The 24,897-nt window shown below is 42.1% G+C and overlaps 1 protein-coding gene across 1 annotated transcript in view; it reads right to left on the bottom strand.

Moving 5' to 3' along the window:
- LOC127571338 (metabotropic glutamate receptor 7-like) overlaps window positions 1-24,897 on the bottom strand; it is a 547,846-nt gene that overhangs the window by 235,199 nt on the left and 287,750 nt on the right. The gene's annotated exons all lie outside the window — the stretch shown is intronic.

Below are 24,897 nucleotides of genomic sequence, written 5' to 3'. Positions count from 1 at the left end.
CTTATCTTTGGTACCTTCCTCCATTTACATAAAATTGTACAAAAATCAAGGCCTGTTGCCAACCAGAAAAAAAGACCCAATTGTGTCTATTCGTTGTTTCCTGTTCTCCAATCTTCTGTGCACTTCGATATTTTACCTCCTACACCATGAACTTTCATTTCTGCAACCTTTTATGTTGCACTTGGGTAAATGACATAGGAAAATCTTAGTACCAGTTCCACAGCACTTCTAGCCAGAATACATTGATCAAGCATGATTTCCTTTCAAAAACCATGTTGGCTTTGCTTAATTACCTTTGGCTTTTCTTAGTACCACAGTATGACATCTTTAGTCATAGCTAACTTTTCCCCCATGACAGGGGAAGGAAAAGAAAAAGGGAGTGAGGAAAACGGAGGAAGGAAATAAAAGAGAAAGGGAGGAGGGGAAGAAAAGGCGGCAAGAAAAGTAGAAAAGGCAGAAAGCAAAATAGAAATAAATCTTCTGTTTTAACTTTGATAGATGTTCCCAAGCAGGGATCAGACAGAACATACATAATGAGCAAGATAAACGTTTTGTTGAAAATTTTGATCACTATCATAACTAAGTTTACTTTTCAGGTAAAGAAGCAGAACACATTACCACAATCATATAAGGTAGCACAATGGCCAAGCCAATAAGGTTGAACACTTGCCCTACAATTCTGCATTTGAACTCTCCTGATGATTGTGATATCCACATGCATGTACCTTGTACATCGGAACTCTGTTGCTTGTGAATCATTCTGTGCCTATTAAAAGGGGCACAATATCCTGCAAGTGGAAACATGGCTGCAAGAGGCCACCCAAAGGTTTTAGTGCAGCATTGATGGCAGGATGAATTTGAAGGAGCCTAACCCAATGTAATGGACAGAAGACATCCAGGAAGAAAATTAACACTTGCCAGCTTTTACGTAGTTCTACAATAAGCACATAAGAAATAGAAGCATGAGAAGACACTTTGGCCCATTGTTCCTTTCCTTGACTCAATAAGATTATGGTTGGTCTTCTACCTCAGCACCAATTTTCTGCAGTAACTGCATGTCTCACAAATACCTCTGTAACTAAAAATCCATTAATCTCTGTCCTGAATATACTCAGCAACAGAGCATCCACAACACTCCTGAGTAGAGAGCTCCAAAGATTTTCAACCTGCTGCAAGAAGAAATTTCTTCTCATCTCTGTCCTGAATGACTGACCCCTTATTTTGAGACTGTGTCCCCTGGTTCTAGATACTGTAGCTAGGGGAAACATTGTCCATGCATCTACATTGCTACACACTGTGCGAATCTCATATGTTTCAATGAGATCACCTCCTGTTCTTCTAAACTCAAGAGCATGCAGACCTTGTACATTTATTCTATCTGCGTCCAAGAAACCCAGTGTGACAGGAATTAGTCATAATTCGAGGTCACCTCTTCTCCTATCACATTGCAGCCTTTGCATTTTCAGATATGCAGCAGGAATGAGCTGTGCAAAAGTTTTTATGAAGGAATGCATACATTTCTGAAATATTTCCTTCCTTGAGAATCTACAACTGGCAGCTTCAAAATTAGTCAACTCTGGATAACCTATTTTTTGTTTAGACATTAAGCCACATTTGAACTGGTCAGCTAAGTGACTGCAACTAAAAGAGTAATTTGTTTTTAATGAAGAGGGGAAAACCATTCTATACCATTTTAAGTACAACAACATTGCTCCAAGTAAATGGCATCATCAAGTCTTTTGTCATGATAAATTACATCACATTGATAAAGGAGCTCAAAATGCCTTGCAAATTGAAGACAAATCTTGTTTTAAGTATTTAATTTTTTTGTGATTCCCTCGCAAGACGTTCTGTGGGAATAACCTGCCAGGAAGACGCATGTAGTTGGAACATATGCTGTCATTAAATATCTCTTGCAATGACACACTAGGTGATTCTCCTCACTCCACCTAAGTAAATAGTCCTACTCAACCAAAACATAACATTCACTTCAGGCAACACATAATGATGAGGTAAGTGCCCATCTCACAGGCCTTGAGTGAATCAAATGGCCATATCTTCTGGCCTTCAACAATGAGGCAAATGGCCAACTCTCCAAGCCTTCACAAATTTTGGAAAAGATTGGTAGGGTGTGACTAAGCTGTAGGGCATGGGAGTAATTTGACTGAAAGAGGAAAATGGATTCAGTTATACATTTCTAGCATTTTAGCCAATAAGCAGCAATAGGATCACTGCAAATAATGGAATAATTTTGCTTCAGAACTACAATATTTGTAGTGTTCAACTTAGGATCAGTGAAGAATGACCTTTGTTACATAGTGCTGGATCAGTCTCCCTTTGCAAGGTAGTTGTTAGTGAGTTGTCTTTCACTTTTGGCTTTCGAATTGCCTGCACGGATGTGATTCCTCTAACCAACAACATCCATACACTGTCAAGCTGGATTTCTCCCATTTAAATACACTTCAGCTGCACGGTTTGCTACTGCATACCCTTCTGCTCTAAGCATTTATATGTCTACCTAAACATCATTAACATTTATCTGGTTTCACATCTACACCCAAAAATTCAGACAAAAATAATTGATGCTTGCAATACCTCAAGGTTTTCTCATTCAATCCAGTCTATAATTGACTCCATATTCTGTGCACTATTTTTTAGAAGGAGTTTTAATTTTAGGAGAGAACCACTTCCAAAAGACAACTGGAAATCTCATTACAAAGGTAAACTCTGCTTGATATGTCTTAGCTTATGCATTGCATCCATAAAGGCAGAGTAAAGTCAAACCTTGAAGCAAAGTCTATCTTTACTAACTCTTCAACATCTGTTGTGAGGGCAAATATTAATTTTATGATTAAGCTAACAGGGGGTATTAATCCTGTCTAACATTTAGATCCATTGAACTCTATGGAACTGAATATTTGGCTTGATGTACAGGAACCAGCTCCATCCTCGTGCATTCAATTTAATCCCCATTTGCTTTGCAAAGGATCAGAAACTTGAGCATCTTTGACCAAACTACACATGATGTACCATGAGCCATAGGACAGCTTCTATCCCACTGTTAGCAGAGTCTTGAATGGACCTCTCATTTTATTTCTCTTGTTTTTTGTAATTGAAGAACATTTTCGTCAAGATCACTGTTTACCTTCAGGTAGTTGACTCCATCAACTGGGTGTTTGGACAGGTGTACGGTGATACTTGCTGCCCTACCCACTGACAGCTCCCTCCCCCAATTCCAATGGGTTATCACACAAGAAGTTTACAAAGATCACTGCTGTACATGAGTTGGGAATGAAATAACCCAGTTACTCCTGGGTAACAGGAGTAACCATAAATCAGCTAGCGATCCAGATCATATACCAACACTTCCTTTTCCGATCAGCTATTTTGACGATTTGAATCTTATCAAGATTTATCTGCTATGAAGTTCAGATATGATTTTGTCTTCACTCTGCAGTTGACAAGCTTGAAATCACACCTCAGGTTTGCCAGCTGAGACTTCCCACTGTAATGTTATTACAATTCAGGTCATGTTTGATACTGTTTAATGACAGCTTTGAAAAGATGAATCAGGCGGCACCACTGAGAGAGACAAAGGGAAGATGCACGTGTTTCACGTATGAGTGACACTTGCAATAGTGTTGCCTTAACTCACAAATGGAAAGCGATTGTCAACAAACATCAGCATTCCCTGGGGGCATGTGGGTAATGAGATAAACCAATGGAAACAAAACAGAATAGTTAGTCTACATTATTCATACATTTTAAAATGTATGCAGAGCTTTTGTCAACACTGAAATTACCATGTACAAGAAGGAACATTTATCAAACCGCATTTATTGTCAGATTTATTCCTCTCCCTTGTATCTTCCCATTCTTTATATGGCTGTTTGCACAAAGTTAGATTTATCATCTTTGGATGAACAGTTGAATATCTTACTGATGCAAAGAGAATGAGGGAAATCGACCTGAAACCGGGCGACTGAGTGGGGGGTGTCAATAGTTAATTATAATCAGTCCACCTGCAAGGACTGTTTGAGAGGATGTGGGCTACTCCTGCTCCTATTTTTTTTCTTGTGTTCTTGTGACGTATTAATAAAGGGGATCAGCAATGATTAAGTTTCTGTAAGCATTGAAAATCTGTGTGTGTGTGTGTGTGTGTGTGTGTGTGTGTGTGTGCGCGCGCGCGTGTGTGTATGCACACACTTGTGCTCACGTACATGTGCATGCACACATATACCAGCATGTGGTGTGTGTGTGTGTCTCTCTCTCTCTCTGTGTTTGCTCATGTGTATGCATCTGCGCATGTCTGTCTGAGTGTCTATGTGCGCACATTCAGATTGTGATTGTTTGAATAGCAGAGTAATGGGATTTGCCCACTTCCCAACAAAGTACAATTTGGACAAGCAAGTCATAAAGATATGGAAGTAAATATAAATGACTGTGTCTACAGTACAGCAGTCATCCAAGATATCTGCAGGCAAATATACCTGCTGCTTATCCAAAGCACTTCGTTTAGCCACCTACGTGAAACCTCACCATCAATGAGCACATTAGATGTAGCAAATACTATATTCAAATTTTATATGTGCAGAACAACTAAAGCAGCAATCATTTTAATTCATTGCAAGGGGTGCCAGACAAAAGATGGCTAAGAGTTTTATTTAAACCAACACAACAGGAAAATCAGGAGAGTTCCTGCGAGTTTGACCTTAAAATAGCACCTACTGCCTGCATTTACTGACCACTTGGTTGGCCACCCCACCACAGACTCAACTTGGTCTGATTTTTTTTTGCTGTCCAAACCCCACCACCATCCCACCCATCACCAAACCTTCAGCAAGCACAAGCTTAGCTCAAAGTAAACTCACAGCAAGGAGGTCAAGCAGTTGTACTGTACAGATAATTATGGCTGTCACACACAAAATTGACCAAATTTTCTACCTGACTGTGGACCATAAAGTAACTTTCATTTTAAAACTTATTGTGGGCTGGAGAATCGACAAAAGGACTTGCTCATAACAAGACACAAACAGAACTCACCCAAGGACACAATTTATTCATTTACTCCCACCAAAGAGCTTCAGTACTGCAAATGTCTGCAGAATTATCAAGTCAACGATAAGTATTCACTAGAGTAAACATTTCATAGTGTGCTGATAAGCTCAGAGTTCTTCACCTTAAGCAACTTCTCCATGAAAATTGATTGATTGAATCAAGCAATTTACAAACTCACTCGGACGTATTTGGGCATAGGTGACACCATCAGTGGGTGGGGGGGAGGAGGTGTCAATCAAATTGTGATATTTGAAACACAAGGGATTCTGCAGATGCTGGAATCTGGAGCAACACACACAAAGTACTGGAGGAACCCAGCAGATCATGCTTTCCCTCCATAGATGCTGCCCCACCTACTGAGTTCCTCCAACAAATTGTGATATTTGTTTTATAAGAGAGGGTGGCAAACATTTCGCAACTCACAAGGGAACTGCAGACAGGATTGATCACCTTTACAGATTGGACATAACTCCTCTGGGTTTGATTGCGTTTAGACTCAGAGTTCAAGTACACATGAGTTGAAGCCAAAATGTCCCCTGAGAAGGTGATGGTTAGCCTTCTTTTGAATCACTGTAGTACTTGTGGGGAAGCTGATGCCATGGTGCTTTGAGTAGAGAGTTCCAGAATACAGATCCAGAAATGATGAAGGAAGGCAATATATTTCCAAGTCTAGATTGGTGGGGATCTGGCAACTCGTGTTCCTGTGCATCTGCTGCCCTTGTCTTCTTGGGAGCAGAGGTCAACCGTTGATTGGAGTGGTCTAGGTGAGTAAAGGGAATATATTTTTTATATGCTACACACTGTAGACACAGTGCACCAGTGATGAGGGAAGTGATTACTTTGGGTGGTGCACTGTGTGCTAACTGAATAGGCATCTATGTTCTGGATGCTATTGAGCTTTGAGTATTGTTGGAGCTGCATTCATCCATACAAATGCATATTATTTTATCATACCACTGACACCATGCCTTGAGATAGTGGAATGGCTTTGGTGTGTCAAGGACCGAGTTATTCACCCTAGGATACCCAGCTTGCCTCCTACCCTTATATTCACGTGACTGACCTAGCTGAGTTTCTGATCCCTCCTGTCATCAATGGAGAAGGCTTGGTGAAAGAAACACTATTGAACATTGTGTAGGTGATTAGACTTGTTACTGGTCATTCTAGTGTGATGCATCAGCCCATGTTGTCTAGGTCTTGGTGTATGCTGGTCTGGGCTACTTCATTGACTGAGGAATTGCTTATTTATAAGACAAACAATGAGTAATGAAACAGTTAATGTTCTCCAATCTCAAGATGACTTAGGCTTCATTTTGTTAGGGCACACTGCTGACTGTTGAATAGCTTCTGCTGAAAGTGTAGGATGTGCGATTCAGGCCTGTCGGCTTCACTTTGTTACCACTTTGTGAAATAAGATACCCACGGGCTCCTTGAGATAAACTGATTTTTTAACCACCAACCACCAAAGAATCAGTATAACTCCTTAGCTCCTAAAGCTTAGGGCATAACACTTTCTTCCTGCATTGATTACTTTCCAGTCAGGTGAATGCAATGAACACATCTCTGCAGTAAATTCCAGTACTACTTTAGCTTTGTGCATGTTCATTCTCATCTAACTTCAGTTATCAGTTTGGACAGGCTGAGCCCAAGTATATACAGAGGTAGCCCTGTCCTTACCCAGCCTTTGAGCTCACACAAGTCTTGGCAGTGCAGGGTAACCTTCAGTTCATAGCATTCAGGAACTTCCATTATAAATCTGATGTTCATTGAACTCCATCATAGGAAGCCATATAAAACACAACCACAATGGATTTGTTCATTTAGTACCATGGACGAGAGCAAGAAAGCAGTTTGAAACTGAAGTGAGAATGCGCCTTCTGAGCACAAGGAGAGGTGGGCCAAGGGGGATGCAATGTTGATGCAAAAGTTGTATGGTTAGCTTGATGTGGGAGGAAGTGAAAGTGAATATAACCTCCAATGGGAGTGAGCAAGTGATATGACGAGATGGGAAAAGACCTGACAGCTGTAATTTCCCTGGAATACCTCACTGTAGAAGATAGCCTGCTGCTCTCAGCAGTACCCTTCACACCTCCCACCTGAAAGCAAAGAAAAAAGCAGAAAGTGGAAGAGAGGAAGAGAGAGAGAAGGGGAGAGAGGGAGAGAGGAGGAGAGAGAGAGGGAGAAGCAGAGGGAGAGAGGGAGAGAGGAAGAGAGAGAGGGACAAGGAGAGAGAGAGAGGGAGAGGGAGGGAGAGAAAGAGAATCCTAAACATCACAGAGCCAAGTCTGTCCTCATCCTGGAGGAAAAGGCTAGAGAAGCTATTTTTACTGGGATGTCTCAATGTGCACATGGTATTGTGATACACTCAGAGTAATCAGTTCTTTTGTGCCTGCAATTACGAGTCATAATAGTCTTTGTATTCATTTTTAGAATGGGTGTGTCTGCTTGTGTTTCCTTACTTATAAGGAAGAATTGACATACAACCTGACTTTATTCTACTTCCAAGCCTCAAGGCTTAAGAAACCAAGTTGCAATACCATTAAAATGTCACAACACTGTTACACCACATTGGAGGAGACCTCATGAAGCATAGGCACAAAGTTCAGATCAGTAAATCATGGGTTTTGGGCACAGTCAGCATTATCTCTATTTTAATTAGGGACACGTGGTATTGGAGATGGCATCCATCGCAGAAATAGGCCATGACCCAATCTGTGCATGCCAGCATTTGCGCACTACTTAAGCCTAATCCCACCTAAATCTATCAGCGTAACTCTCTGTTCCCTTCTCCCTAACTTTGTTTGCCCAGCCTCCACTTAAAGTTCATCTATACTATTCACCTCAACCAATCCTCATGTTAGCAAGCTCCACACTCTAACCACTGAACGAGTAAAGAGGTTTCTTCCAAATTCACTGTTGGGTTTCTTGGTGACTCTTGTAATTTGATGGATCTTAGTTACTCTCTTTCTCATTAGTAGGAATATTCTCTCTATATCCACTCTATCGTAACCTTTCATCATTTCAAAGACCTCTATTAGGTCATCCCTCAGTCATTTTTCCTCAAGTAAAAAGACAGTCAGTCTGTTCACCCTTCCCTGCTATATACACCCTTGCATTTCTGGTAGGATTCATTTAAATTGACATTTAACTGGCTGGAAGGACATCTTCAACCTTTCATTGCTGCAGTTTGAGGTTCCCACCTGCTTCAAAAGGACAGCAATCATTCCAGTGCCCAAGAAGAGCTGCCTCAACTACTATCCCCTGGTAGCACTCACATCTACTGTGATGAAGTGCTTCAAGAGGTTGGTCATGGCTAGAATTAACTCCTGCCTGAGCAAGGACCTGGACCCACAGCAATTAGCCTACCGCCACAACAGGTCTACAGCGGACGCAATCTCACTGGCTCTCCACTCTGCTTGGGAGCATGTAGACAACTGCAAGACATATGTCTAGCTGTTGTTTATTGATTACAAATTGGCATTCAACACCATCATTCCCTCAGTACTAATAACTAAGCTTCAACACCTGGACCTCTGTACCTCCCTCTGCAACTGGATCCTTCACTCCCTTATAGGGAGACCACAGTCAGTGTGGAGCAGTAGTAACATCTCCTCCTAGCTGACAATCAACACAGTTGCACCTCAAGGATGCGTGCTTACCCACTGCTCTGCTCTCTCCACACTCATGTGTGGCTAAGCACAACTCAAGCACCATCTATAAATTCACCGATGACATCACTGTTGTTGGTAGAATCTCAGATGGCAATGAGGTTGTTACAGGAGTGAGATAGATCAGCTGGTTGATTGTTGTCGCAACAGCAACCTCGCACTCAATGTCAGCAAAACCAAGGAACTGATTGAGGACTTCTGGAAGGGGAAGTCAGGAGAACACACACCAGTCCTCAGTAAGGAGTCAGCAGTGGAAAGGGTGAGCAGCTTCAAGTTCCTGGGCATCAACATCTCAGAAGTTCTATCCTGGGCCCAACACACTGATGCAATCATGAAGAAGGCATGCCAGTGACTCTACTTTGTTAGGAGTTTAAGGAGATTTGGTATGTCACCAAAGACCCTTACAAATTTCTATAGGTGTACGGTGGAGAGCATTCTGACAGGTTGCATCACAGCCTGGTATGGAGGCTCCAATACACAGGATCACAAGAGGCTGCAGAGGGTTATAGACTCAGCCAGCTCCATCATGGGTACAACTTTCCCCACCATCAAGGACATCTTCAAGAGGCAGTGCCAGTAGTGTAGCGATTAGCATAATGCTATTACAGCGCCAGTGACCCAGGTTCCATTCCTGTCACTGTCTGTAAGGCATTTGTATGTTCTCCCCATGTCTATGTGAATTTCTTCTGGGTGCTCCGGTTTCCTCCCACATTCCAAAGATGTACAGGTTAGGAGCTGTGGGCATGCTATGTTGGTGCTGGAAGAGTGGCGACACTTGCGGGCTGCCCTCAGTACATTCTCAGTAATGCAAAAAGACGCATTTCATGGTGTGTTTCAATGTACACATGACAAATAAATAAATCAAGAAGGCGGCATCCATCTGGAATGATCCATGAACTCATGAACACTGCCCTATTATTCCTTTTTATTTTCCACTATTTATTTATTTTTGTAATTTATAGGTTTTTATGTCTTGTACTGTACTGCTGCCGCAAAACAACAAATTTCAAGACATACGTCAGTGATAATAAACCTGATTATGATTCTGATTCTGAAATTTTGTCTGCACCCTCTCCTTTGCCTTGAATTTTTAGAATATCAGACTTCAGACTGTATTATCTTAGCATAAGTGGCTGGCTGATTGTGTTTGTATAGGAACACGGAGCTTCAAAACCAGCTGGGTGGCTTCTGCTTGTGCTGGATGGAAGGTCACAGTAAGGACATTAACATGTGCAGATATAACCTTCAGGGGAAGCAGGCAGACTCAGCCGACCATCTCATCAATCAATGTGCACCAGCATGGTCATTATAGGAGCTCGATACTCCAATTAAGGCTCAAACCTCGAAAAGCTCAATGTACAAACATCAAGGATCACCCAACAATGCTGTTTAGCTAAGGATCATCCACTAGTTGCAAATAAGTTGAGGACTAATTTCTGGGAAATAAACAGTCGACATTTCGGGTCGAGACCCTTCATCAGGACCCTTAATGAGTCCTGATGAAAGGTCTCAACACGAAATGTTGAGTGTTTATTTCCCTCCATCGATGCTGCCTGACCTGCTGAGTTCCTCTAGCATTTTTTGGTGTTGCTTCAGATTCTAGCATCTGCAGAATCTCTTGTGTCTAATTTCTATTATCTTTTGCAACAATTCTATGAGTGTTAGCGGCTTCGAAGACTTCAAGGTGGAGCATTCAACAAAGAGAAACAGCACAATAGTGAAGTGTATTATCATGACGTCTACACTTCTGTACAAACCAGTTGCTCCCTGGTATCGGTGCTTTGGTAAGTAGTTCCCTCCTCATGATACGGCATGACTGGCAGAGGGAATGCAGAGCAGAACAAGTTTCAGGAAGAGGGACAAGAAGGAAGGTGAGAACAACTCTCACCAAGAGGCCATATGGCCCACTCGGCAACTATCATTCATTCCAAACTCTCTTGAGGGACAGCAGCCCATATTGCAACAATGTAGCCTGACAAAGATCACAGGATGCCCCATAGTGCAAGGTGAGAGTGGCTAACACTCTTCCCTAACTGGACACTTCACGTCAACCCTGAAATGTATGACATCCACGAGGAATGCTAATCTCTCAATAGTCAGCCAGTGGGTTACCATTGGTTGAAAATCATCTGTCAATGGCCATTATCCTGATCCCAAGACAATCTGCTGTGCCATCTGCATTTGAGGGACTACACAAATGAAAGGGCAGCCACTGGATGGAAGTGCTATTGGCTGATGACTTGGCTTATAATTAAGGTGTGCAACCCACTCACACAGGCTGCAAACAAACAACGGAAGCCATGCTGCCACTCAAACACAACAGTCAACACACTCAAACTGCAATTCCTCCAGCTCGACAGCTTTAAAAGAATTCAGTGGTACTCAGCAGAGCAGGTGTCAAAGAAGCACAGTGATCTGTGGTATGCTGCAATCATGAGGGCTCAGCCCTCAACACCAATGACGCCATGAGCTACAGAAAAGGAAATGGCAAGGAGCAAGGGACAAAAGGAAGAGGAGGGGAAGGAGGGCAAGAAAGGGGAAGGGAGAAAGCATCCTAGACAGTCCTTTTCTGTCCAGGCTGTCAGGGAATAACTTATCCAAGTGTGCTACCAGTTAATCCAACCCCAAGTTCCTCATTCACTAGCCTTATAGCTCCTTTGCTGACCATCATAATGTTCTGGCATATTGCAAAAATAGAAATCACTGCAGAGTGAAATTTCCCAGGTAAATTTGTTGGAGAACTCATCCCATATTGCAAGGAAAAGCCATCTAATTGCCTTGTGCGTTCCCTTAATGTCTGACCCGGGTTCAATTCCGGCCACTGTCTGTAAGGAGTTTGTATGTTCTCCCCATGTCTGCGTGGGTTTCCTGCCACATTCCAAAGATGTACGGATTAGGATTTTGTGGGCATGCTATGTTGGCGCCGGAAGCGTGGCGACACTTGCGGGCTGCCCCCAGGACACTCTACACAAAAGATGCATTTCACTGTGTGTTTCGATTTACATGTGACTAATAAAGACATCTTGTATCATTTGAGCATTTTTGCCTGTCACAGTGGTCCTATGCGGTGTTAACCCACAGGTTGCAGCACAGTGAGTAAAAGGATCCTTTTATTGTAGGAGACTGGGTTTGAGCTTGAAGGACAATCTCAAGCAGCTCTGGACTTACAGTGTCTGGCTTCAGATTGCATTGTCTCCATACGAGCAGCAGCAACCCATGCTGGCTGGCAGATTGAGCTTGCATGAGAACTTCCAAAGCAGTGCTCATACATTGGGTGAATTCTGGTCTTGCTGAATGGAATTTCAACCACCAGGAGCTCCATCATGGCTAGCTCCATCAGTGTATTATAGGCTTTCCCACCACTTCTATATTGGACAGTATGTGCTTCGAAGTCAATGACAGATTCCTTCATACTTCTTGATACTGATGCAAGCTTCCTGGCAGTTCTCCTAATGCACAAAGATAAGATATCTTTGTTAGTCACATGTACATCAAAACACACAGTGAAGTGTATCTTTTGCATAGAGTGTTCTGGGGCAGCCCACAAGTGTCACCACACGTCTGGTGCCAACATAGCATGCCGACAACTTCCTAACCCCTACGTCTTTGGAATGTGGGAGGAAACCAGAGCACCCGGAGGAAACCCATGCAGACACGAGGAGAACGTGCAAACTTCTTACAGACAGCAGCGTGAATTGAACCCGGGTCCCTGGTGCTGTAAAGCATTACGCTAACCGCTACACTACCGTGCCTGCCCATATATAGCCCGCAAACATCGCCACTCTTCTGGCGCCAACATAGCATGCCCACAACTCCCAATCAGCACATCTTTGGAATGTGGGAGGAAACCGGAGCACCCGGAGGAAACCCATGCAGTCACGGGGAGAACGTACGAACTCCTTACAGACAGCAGCGAGAATTGAACCCGGGTCACTGGTGCTGAAATAGCATTACACTAACCTCTACAGCTTTTCATAATGGATTCCCATCAGTCTACTTCTCCATTTTTTTCCTCAAATCCTCATCCGAGTCCTCTGAAATAGGACTCAAATGTGATATGATACCACCTGGGTAACTTTGTCCCCTACCTGGCTGCAGCTTGTCTTCCACATTCATATCCCACCTCAAAGCTAAATTCGGTCCACTGGACTGGGGCCGGTAAATGTGGAATCAACCAGGAGTGTTCCTTTTGTCACTTGCCCTTGCTCTTCCACCTCTCCCTGACTAAGTTCCAGCTCCTGGCCATTTTAAAGGAGAAAGGCATCAGGGTAGGGTTGTCCTGAGGGAGGTACATACTAGATCACTTACAACTTTTAAATGAGAAGACAGTGTGGGTTTGTGTAAACTGGGAATGTGGGAAGGAATACAAGGAGGAAAATATCATCATGTCCTAACGTTTTAACCCTGTTACTGACCAGAACCTCTGCAATAGAGACATTGAAAATAGAAGCGGTAGGCCATTTAACTCTATGCCCCTGCTCCATCATTCAATACGATCATGGTTGATCATTCACTTTCAGTACTTTGTTCCAGCTTTATCCCCATATCCATTAATTCCTCTAGTCATTAGAAAAATATCTAATGCCTTCTTGAATATATTGAATGACTTGATTTCAACTACTTTCATAGAAATGTGGCTTCTCCAATGGTGTTGAGCATTCTCTTCACCTGCCCCTACTCATTAGCTCCAGCAGCCTCTAGTTGTGTGCCACCTTGCCCTCTACCTTGACCTGTGTTAGGGTGATGTAGTCATCATACTTGAACAGATGGCAGTTTGTGTGGGCTGTAAGGAATGGGTATGAGGCTTGCTGCTGTGTTGTGTGCAGAGGAGAGGTTGGGCACATATCATAATTGATGGAGAGTGCGAGAAGCAGAATGATAGGGTGTGCTTCACAGGGCATTGCCCAAGGCTGGTGGAGCAGCTGGTAGGATAAGACATAAAGAAGGTTATCATAAATTACAGTGGGATCTTGATCAGCTAGGTAAGTAGGTTGAAAATTGGCAAATGGTTTTCAATTTGCAGTGTTGCATTTTGGGAAGTCAAACCAGGGTAGGACTTATACAGTAAATGGTTAGAACCTGGGGAGTACTGTGGAACAGAGGGACCTCAGAATATAAGTACATAGTTCGCTGAAAGTGGCGTCACAGGTAGACAGGTGTTTGGCACGCTTGCCTTCATCAGCCAGGGCATTGAGCATAGGAGTTGGGAAGTTATGTTGCAGTTGTACAAGACATTAATGAGACCACACTTGGAGTACTCTGTACATTTTTGGACACCTTGTTATGGGAAAGACATCATCAAACTGGAAGGAGTGCAGCGAAGATTTACAAGGATACTGCCAGGACTCGAGGGCCTCTTTTAAAGGGAGAGGTTGGGAGGCTAGGGCAGGCACAGTAGCGTAGTGATTAGCATAAAGCTATTACAGTGCCAGCAACCCGGGTTCAATTCCGGCCATTGTTTGTAAGGAGGTTATACGTTCTCCCCGTGTCTGCGTGGATTTCCTCCGGGTGCTCTGATTTTCTCCCACATTCCAAAGACGTACGCGTTAGGAAGTTGTGGGCATGCGATGTTGGCGCTGGAAGCGTGGCGACACTTGTGGGCTGCCCCTAGAACACTCCACGCAAAAGATGTATTTCACTGTGTGTTTTGATTTACATGTGACTAATAAAGATATCTTATCTTATCTTATTCCTTGGAACGTAGGAGATTGAGTGTGACCTTATGGAGGTGTATAAAATCATGAGGGTTATAGACAGGGTGAACGCACAGAGTCTTTTCTCCCCAGGGAAGGGGAACTAAAAATTAATGGGCATAGGTTTAAGGTGAGATGAAAAAGTCTTAAAAAGGACCTGAGTGGCAACCTCTTCATGCAGTGGGTGGTGCGTAGATGGAATAAGCTGCCAGAGGAAGTGGTTGAGGCAGCTACAATCACAACACTTAAAAGATATTTGGACAAGTACATGGATAGGAGGGGTTTAAAGGGATATGGGCCAAATGGGACTAGCTTGATGGGCACAATGGTCAGCATGAATGAGTTGGGCCAAAGGGCCTGTTTCCATGCTGTATTACTCTATGATATGATGACATCTGAAGCTGCAGTCACTGGCCTTCATAATGTGTGCGGGGCCATTGAAACATTTTTGTGACTCTGCATCAGATGCCAAAGTTCCTGTCCAGAATCACCATAGCTATCTCCTGCTACTGTCTCAAGTATATTATTGTGGGACCACTTGATCCCTCTACAGAAATAACATCTTTCTTTCCTTCCTCCAAGGCCACGAGGGTAACTTTGGAAAATCCTGTAATGTGTTCTTTGCTGTGTTGTGCCTATCCTTTATGTCTTGGAATGATGTTCTTATGACTCCCTGCACCAGCTACATCCACAATGAACCTCCTCAGTAAGGAATTCAGGCTAGTTTTGAGTAGATTGTGCCATGTATCCACCCAACATCACAGTTAGCTCTAGTCTCCCTCTGCCGAGTTGTAAATGAGCAAGCAGCGTACAGTTGAAAACCATAGACAAAGGGGTTAATCATGAATCATATGTATGTTTTTGGCAGCTTTCTTATTCAGTCCCTGCATCAATTCTGCTTAACTGAGCACCTGGCTTTAAATCCTGGTCAAACTGATGACCAGAATCTTCGGCATCTCCACGAGCATGAAAATTCAATTTATTTGGAATGTGACATGGGTTTGGGGAAGAGAACAGGAAAAATTGTGACTGAAGATTTAACAACAAAAAATAAAAAAGGAAGTTTTCAGGCTCTGTGGGACAATACAAAATAATTCCTGAGAAGGGGGATCTTTTTCCTCCAATCACAGCTTATATCAAGCTTTCATCTCGTTGCAGTAAGTGGCAGCCTACAAGTGCTCAATGCCATTGTTTCCATTCCTGGATTAGGTTATTTGAAACATTTATCTTTCCTCATTTTAAGCCATTCTTCCTCATGCCTGTTTAACTTAGTCCTCTGATTCTGCATTCCTTGCTTCATTCAAACAATTAATCTGGTTATTCTTTAAACTATCTGCACCATTTAATATTTTATGTGCCTCAGTGAAGTCCCTCTTGACATTTTTTAAGTTTGTAGAGTTCTGAGCTTCTCATGTTCTTTCTCACAGCTCAATAAAAACTCCCATTAAATTTCCAGCGGACTGGCTCATGGTAAAACTGTTCTCGCATTCCCATAAGCGAGACTGATGATTTCATAAATGCAACAGCAGGCAAGGCAAAATTGGGACTGAAACAATGGTTAAATTATTTGGTTTCTTACTGAAAAAGAGCATAATGAAACCGCTGTATTTTATAGGTGGAGAGGAATGGTAACAAAGTGGGAATGTTATTGACAGTAGCCCATATTATTGGGGGAAGTTCAAACCCACTTTACGTCTTTGTTTCCACATGACAAAAGAGGCTATTTGGCCCATTTGAGTCCATGCTACCTCATAGATCAATCCCACTTCCCTACTAATTTCCCCTCTAATCTGTTCTACCCACAGGTGAGCAATTTAAATCTAGTTGTTTAAATACTCTGGAATTAGAACATGGCGTCGTTAGCAGTGATCATGCAACCACTGAATTGTTGTAAAATCCCATCTGGGTCATGTATATCTTTTGGGAGAGGAAGTTTCCTTAACCGGTCTGTCCCAAATGTAACCAGAGACCTGCAGAACCGTTGTTGACTATTAACCACCCTCTGAATTCAGGGATGTGGTTGATGTGCAGGTAGAAGCGATTAGTTTAATTTGGCATCATGCTCAGCACAGACATCATGGGCCAAAAAGGCCTGTTCCTGTACTGTTCTATGTTCTAAGTAGTCTTGCAAGTCAATCAGTAGCAAACTGCAATGGGGAACCATGACAGTGAAACCAGACTGATCTGGCATCAACCAAGGGACCAGATTCATACATAAAGGAGCACCAGATTCACATCACAAATATCTGGGGATATCCTTAAGTTGGAGAACTATCCTACGGACTAGTCAAAAAAATTCACCTGACTTAATCATACTCAGAGGAACACATCTTTCAGCCAGTGTCCCAGATCCGTCCATTCTTATTCTTGAGTATATACTCTTTCACTAGTAGGATAGACCCATTTGAGGTGATGCATTCAGGAAGGAGAAGCCTTGCAAAGTGTTTAATATTGACTCCAGAACAATGAAGTCGCATGGCAGGACTGTCAAACACTGGCAAGGAATCAGCACCCTTCAGTGCTGCACTTGGAGGCACAAAGTATCTAGGGCACAGAGTGAACACAGAATGATGGTAGTGATGAAGTTCAACGTGCATCACCAAGAGTGGCTTGGTGGTACCACGACAGATCACACTCATGGAGCCCTGAAGGATGCAACTGGCACAAGTCGTGGGAGTGACAACAAGAGGGAGAAATTATTTGAACTTGTTTTCACCAACTGTCCAGTCTAAGGAGCATTTAACCAATGTAACATCAGTATGAGTGATTTGCATGTAGTCTTTGGTAGATGAGCTTCCAGTATCACATTGAGAATACCTCCTATTGTGCTGTGTGGCACTACCGCATTGTTAAATAGGATCGAATCAGGACAGATCTATTAGTTCAAGACTGGGCATTCACAATTTGTTGTGGGCCATCAGTGGCAGAATTGTATTCCATCATTATCAGTAAGTTTACAACACCACGTATTCCTCACTCTACCGTTTTCGTAAATCCAGTGGATTAACCCCAGTTCAATGATGAATGTAGAAGAGCATGTGAAGGGCAGCACCAATCCTAGAATGGAATGCCAACCAGGCAAAGCTGAAGCGACACAATGCACTAACCAATGGCAGCAGCATGCCCAATGCAGAGGTGAGATGCCTCAACAAATGGATGAGATCAAGACTTTGCAGTCTTGAAACTTCCAGTCGTTCACATTGCTGATTCCTGGCACTGGTATGGAACTGTTTGCTGACATCTTCAGCCAGAAGTCCCAAATGACAACCCACCTTGGTCAGCTCTTGCGATACCACCATCACCACAACCAATGCAGTGGGTTCAAGAACTGTCTGAGGGCAAAGAATGCACTAAAGTGTGGTACTGAAGCTGTGGTACTGAAGGTGTGTGCTAAACCACCAGTCACATCCATAGCTGAGCTCTTCCATCATAGTGACAATGACTGATGATTCCCATGCACATCTTCTCTACAAAATCCAACCTCTCCAATTACCACCTCAGCAGTTTCCTCCCATACACCAATAAAAAGTTTTAAAAAAATTAGTTCATATTAAGGTATTTAAAAATCAAAAATAGACATAGAAACAGAAGAAACATGCCCTTCTCTTTTTTGTCTCCACTGTCCTGTAGTTCCTTTTCCCTGGGTCTTAACTTGAAGCAGGATTCCACAGCCATTTCCCCAACATAAATCTCAGCCACCAGCCTTTAGAGGGGAGGGAGGAGAAAAGCTCTTAACAGACACAGTGACAGGTATGGTTCAGCATGTTCACGACTGGCACTTTTGCCCATGTGTGCTTGCACATTCTATACTTGCTGCTACTTCACAAAGTAAATGCCAGAAGTCCCATTCAGCACTTACCAGCAAAATGTGGGCTATTATGACATGAGAGTCATTTTTATTTTATTTAAAGATCTCATGACTATCCTGCCGAAAACTGGTATTACAGTAATCCCTTCAGATCCTAAGGCCTGAATATTTATGGTAGTTTTCAAAATATTTTGCTGCTGTTTGTATTCATTTCAGATCATTAATATTCATGATGTACATTGAGCACCGCACAACTTTTTGGCGCATTATTGGATTCATTGACTCATGAGAAAACATTATTCACTCACTCCTGTGATGCTGATGAAGGGCAGCTTTTACATTCATCCTGCAAAACTAGCAATGCATTGCTACTCTGCGTGACTGCATTGTTGCTGTATATAGTAACACTGCATGAAGGTCTGCTATCAGAGACCCAGGGTCTGATCCATGCATCTTTTAACTTGGTCAATTCTAATGAACTTCAGCTTTTGTAAAATATTGCCAACATTTCAAAAAAATGCCCAATCTCTTACCGACATTTTAAAATGAATTACAGAATTATATCTTTTTTGTTTTGAATGAAGTCAATGACCGAGTCCTATAGCTCCCTGGGGTAGAGAATTTCAAAGATTTACCAGCCTCTGAGTGAGGAACTTTCTCCTCATCTCAGTCCTAATTGACTGATCTCTTATTCTGAGACTGTAACACTTGGTCCTAGACTCTTCAGGTAAGGGGAACAGCCTCCCTGCATCTGCATGCTTCAGTGACCCGTGTACAAGAACACCTAGGTCCCTTTGAAATGTTGAGGGAATGTGGATAGTGATGAAGGTTATTAAAGGATTCAGCAGGATATAGGCCAGTTAGGAATATGGGCAGAGAAATGGCAGGTGGAGATTAATCCACACAAGTGTGAGGTGCTTCACTTTGGGAGGTCAAATGTAAGAGGAAAAGAATACAGTAAAAGTCAGGGCTCTTTCGAGCATTGATGTACAGAGTGATGTACAGGGACCAAGTCCATAGCTCCCTGAAAGTGGCAACACAACTAGATAGGGTGGTAAAGAAGGCATAGGGTACACTTGCACACTTGCCTTCATCGGTTGGGTTGTTGAGTACAGAAGTCAGGAAGTCACATTGCAGCTGTATAAATCTTTGGTTAGGCCACAGTTGGAGTATTGTGTGTAGTTCTGGTTGCCCCATTACAAGAAGGATGTGGAGGCTTTGGAGAGGCTGCAGAAGTAGTTCACCAGGATGCTGCCTGGATTGGAGAGTATTAGCTATAAGAAAAAGTTGGACAAACTTGGATTGTTTTGAGACCTGATAGAAGTATATACATTTATGAGAGGCATAGATAGGATAGATACTCAGAGTCTTCCAGTTTGAAAATGTCGAATACTAGAAAGCATAGCTTTAAGGTGAGAGGGGGAAAGTTTAAATGAGATGTGTGGGTTAAGGTTTTTTTTAAACATAAAGAATGGTAGGGGCCAGGAATGGGCTGCCAGGGGTAGAGGTGCAAGTAGATACAATAGAGGCATTTAGACAGGTACATGATCAGGCAAGAAATGGAGGAATATGGATCATGTGCCAGCAGATGGGATTAGTTTAAGTTGGCATCATGGTCAGCACAGACTTGGTGGGCCAAAGGGTCTGTTCCCGTGCTGTAGTGTTCTATGTTTTATGTTCTATGTTCTAGCACAGGAGGTCTTTCAGCCCTTCATAGCTTTGATGGCATTGTAAAAAGTCTCTTCAATCTGCCCTGCTCATATTATCTTCTTCACCAACATGCTGTGAATGTTCCATTTTCAAGTAGGGAATTTTCTTTTGATGGATTCTATTGAATTCACTTCCGCCATCCTTACAAAGGGTGCATTCCAGGTGACAGCGAAAAGCTGTCTCTTCCTTTCCCACTTCATTTGTTTTGTTGCAATTTTCTTACATTAAATGCCTTCTGACCTTGATCAGCTTTTCCCCATCTAACCTATCATAATTTTTGTCATGTTAAATATCCCCTTAACCTTTTGCTTTCCAAATATTTATACATTGTTAATTTATGTTTTGCTTGAAGTAAACTTCATCAAATGATGATGGCTGTAAACTGTTTGAATTTCTGCTCTTAGTAAATGGGAAAAAGAGGGAAAAAAATCCTATATTTTTAGAGAAGTAGTAGTAAAAATGGTGGAATCTATTATTAAGGAACTAGCAACAGGGCACTTGGAAAATAATAATTGGATTAGGCAGAATCAACATGGAATCATGAAAGGGAAATCATATTTGACAAATGAGCTAGAAATTTTTGAAAGTTTTAACTTGCAGAAAGATGAAGCAAACCAGCTGATATAGTTTATTTGGACTTTTAGAATACATTTGACAATATGCCACACAAAAGATCACCAAACAAAATTAGAATGCACAGTACTGCCAGTGATATACTGGTATAGACTGAGGATTGGTTAAAAAGAGAAAACAGTGTAAGAATAAGTAGGTTATTTTTGGGCTGGAAGGCTATGACCAATGAGATTCTGCTGGGTTCGGTACTGGAGTCCAGCTGTTCACAATCTATGTCAGGTGGAAAATATCCAAGTTTGCTGATGAAACAAAACTAGTTGACAGTGTGGACTGCGGGATGCAGAGAGGATAAAGGGGATGTAGACAGGTTAAGAGAACGGACAGGACTTCGGTATGTGATAATATGGAAAAATGTAAGGTCATCCGTTTCCACAGAAAATAAAAAATGAGTAATTTTAAATGATGTGCTATTAGAAGGTGCTACTTTCAGAGGGACTTGGGTTTTCCTGCACACAAATTATGTAAAGTTAATATTCAGGTACAACAAGCTATCAGGACAGCAAATGGTACAAAGGCCTTTATTACGAGGATATGGGTACAAGAGTAGAGATATATAAAACACGGAAAACTAGGAGTAGACCATTCGGGTCTCCAAGCCTACTCTGCCATTCAATATGATCCTAGCCCATCCTCTATCTCAATACAATATTCTTAATGAGTGACAGAGCAGGTGTGAGGGGCTGAATGGCCTCCTCTTGTTTCATGTAATTATGTTTTTTTCCAACCTCAGTATGTCCCAAACCACTTTATAGCCATTCAAGTATTTTTTAAAGTACAGTCATAGCTGTAATGCAAGACCATGTGGACTTGGAGCAGGAGTAGACCACTCAGTCCATCGACATGCTCCTTCATTTAACACATGGTGATGAATCTAATCGTAACCTCAACTCTGAATTCCCTCCTACCCCCAGTAAATTTTCACTACCTTGCTTATTAAGAATCTATCTACCTCTGCCTTAAAAAAAGTCACCAAAGACTCTGCTTCCATTGCCCTTTGAGAAAGAGGGTACCAAAAACTCACAACCCTGAGAGAAAACATTTTGCTTCATCTGTACCCTAATTCGGCAATCCTATTTTTTAAACATCCGCCCTGTCGAGACACAACATGATCTCGAATGTTTTAATCAGGTCTTCTTTCACTCTAATAAATACAAAACTAGCCTGTCTAACCTTTCCTTATACAATTATCTATTTCAGATATTAATCTAGTAAGCCTTCTTTGAGCTGCTTCTTATTTTGAGGAAGAATGTTACTGTGTTTGAGTCTAACACGGTTTGAGTCTAACAGCCTAGATGTGGTCTCACCAATGCCCTGTATTATGATATATACTTCTGTATTAATTTCCTTTGCAAAAAAACAGTAATATTGTTGGCTTTCCTTGTTACTTGCTCTACTTGCATGCCAGACTTTTGTGAATCAGGCACAAGGACACTCAGATCCCTTTTTATGTCAGAGCTCTGCAATCTCTCACCATTTATATGATACACTTCCTTTCTATTTTACCTGCCAAAATGGACAATTTCACATTTTCAAACTTATACTCCATTTGCCATATCTTTGCTCAGTCACTTAACCTATCTTTATCCCTCTGTAACCTCCTTCTGTCCTCTTCACTGTTTACTTTCCTAGCTGTCTTTGTGCCAGCACCAAATTTACCAACCATACCACTGGCCCTATCATTCAAGTCATTTAAAAGTAAAAAAAGTTGAATCCCCACTGGTGCCTGTGGCACACAAGAACACAAGAAAATCTGAGCTGGAGTAAGCCATGAAGACCCTCAAGCCTGCCCTGCCATCCAATGTAATCATGGCTTATCTATCCTTGGCTCAACTTTTTTTATGCCAGTTCCCCATACCCTCATTTCCTTAATCATTCAAAAATGTAACTATTTCTTCTTTCACTACCTCTTGTGATCCAGCCTCCATATCGCTCCAGAGCAGGGAGTTCCAGAGATTCACCGAATTCTGTGGGAAGAAATTCCTACACACTGCCTCCTTGTCTTGTAACTATGTCACCTCATTTATGGAAACCTCTAGCCCATCATATCCCCTTCGGATCTTAGATGCTTCAATAAAATTACATTTCTGTTTTTAAAATGTCAAAGAGTACCATTCCAATTTCTTTAACCACTCATATTTGCTCTTATCTCAGGAATTAGCCTAGTGACTCTCTTCTGACCTGCCACACTAATTGTTACATGTTGCCACCCAGAAAAAGACACACTTTTACCTATTGTCTTTTCCTTTGTAGTCAGCTCATCTTCCCTCCGCTCTGTTACCTCCTACACCATGAGCTTCTATTTTTGTAATAATCTTTGAATCCACCAGTTCCCCTTTATCTGCACTGCATATTAGTTTTTCAAACAATTCTAGTAAGTTAGTTGAGCATGATTTCTCTTTCACAAAACCATGTTAATTTTGTCTGATTATCTTGAAGTTTTCTGAGCACTTTAACAATAATTTCTAATATTTTCCAAATGACATTTGTTAAGCTAACTATTTCTGTCTCAGTCCTTTTTGAATAAAGGAGTTACATTTGCTATTTTCTAATTGAACGGAACCTTTCCCAAATCCAGGGAATTCTGGAAAATTAAACCCAATATATCAACTGTCTTACTAGCCACTTCATTCAAGACCCTAGGATGGAGCCAGTGCACTCAGAACAGCAAGCAGTTAAGCACGTAACTGTGATTCCTGAGCATTGGCTGAAGTGCAACCTTCTGCTTCAGACGCTGTGCCAGTGGACATTCCTTCAAGGCAGTACAGACTTCCACTGATCTCCCAGCCTTGAACTTGGAAATCTGCCCACTGAGTCTGCACCAAGTTAAAGGGATTCACAAACATTCAAATTCAGTGACAACTTTGACAGCAAGGTGCATACAGTCTGCTGTGTACAACATGATAATGGGTCTCCATAATCAGTTGGGAGCCAATGTGTAAGTGGAAAACTGCATTCAGCAGCATCGCCAAGAAGTTGCGGCATCACACACAGATAGTCCATTACACAGTGAATGAGAAACTATGGGATTGCATGCATTCATGTGACATGCCGCCAGGCAAGGCTTTATGAACAATTTATCCAAACACTTAAACTGGACTAAATGGGAACCATAGATACAAAACACCTGATAACGCTCTATTAATTAGATAAAATATTACTAAAGTGATCATTTCAATTATTAACAAGCAAGGGAGCTAAACAGAGTAAATTGGAACTCAAGTTCTTATTGAGATTAGATTAGAAGTTTCTGAGAAGATTTTACAGGATTTTTTAAATATATTCATTCAAGGGATGTGGGCTTTACAGGCTGAGCCGGCATTTAATCACACATCCCTAGTTGCCCTCGAGAAGGTGACGATGAGCTGGCTTCTTGAACTGCTGCAGTCCTTAAGGTGTGGGTATACCCACAATGCTGTCAGGGAGAGAGTTCCAGGATTTGGACCCAGCGATGGTGAAGGCACAGCAATATATTTCCAAGCCAGGATGTGTGGGGCTTGGAAGGTAATTATTTGCCAAGACATTACTTCCTCCTCAGAGGGCAATATCAAGCATTGGATATTTTGGTCTCGGATAAGGACTATTCTATTAAATTCCCTTCCAGGAAGGCTGCACATTGCTCAGTTATTGATGGCATTCAAAGCTGAGATCAATGGAATAAGCATCATACATCCTGGGAACAAGCATTTCAGTCCACTGTGTCCATGCCGAACAGCAAGCACCCATCTGCACCTACATTAATCCCAGTTTTCCTCTCATGTTCCCATCAAATCCCTCCTCCTCACCTGGATTCTCCTGCCACTCATCTACACCAGGGGTAATTTACAGTAGCCAACCCACAAGTGTTTGGAGTATGAGAGAAAACCAAAGCACCTGGAGAAAATGCAAGTTCCACACAGACAGAACCTGAGGCCATGCTTGAACTGTGAGGCAGCAGCACTAACCACTATGCCATTGTGCTGCCCTACTGGACATGTGGATACTAAAGGAATCACAAGAACACAATGAAATCTTGTTACAGGTATTTTCTGAGTGGTTGAGAATAGTACTGAATATTGTGCAGTCATAAGCTAACATCCCACCTCTAATGTTGTTGCAACGGGAGGAAGAGTTAATAATGAAGCATTTATAAATGATTGGGTCTTGGACACTGAGTACTACCACAAGTTGAAACAACTGACTTCCAACAACCACACCCACCTTTCTCTGTGCTGGGTGTGGCTTCTGTCAGTCAAGAGTACCCCCCCCCCCCCCCCCACAATTTCTATTGATTTTAATTTTACTCAAGTTCCTTAAAGCCACAGATAAATCAGAAAATGCTGGAAACACT

This window comes from Pristis pectinata, chromosome 6 (assembly GCF_009764475.1).
Source record: "Pristis pectinata isolate sPriPec2 chromosome 6, sPriPec2.1.pri, whole genome shotgun sequence".
Lineage (NCBI taxonomy): Eukaryota > Metazoa > Chordata > Chondrichthyes > Rhinopristiformes > Pristidae > Pristis > Pristis pectinata.
The sequence above is the reverse complement of the archived record's forward strand: the minus strand, read 5'-3'. Positions and strand labels throughout refer to the sequence as shown.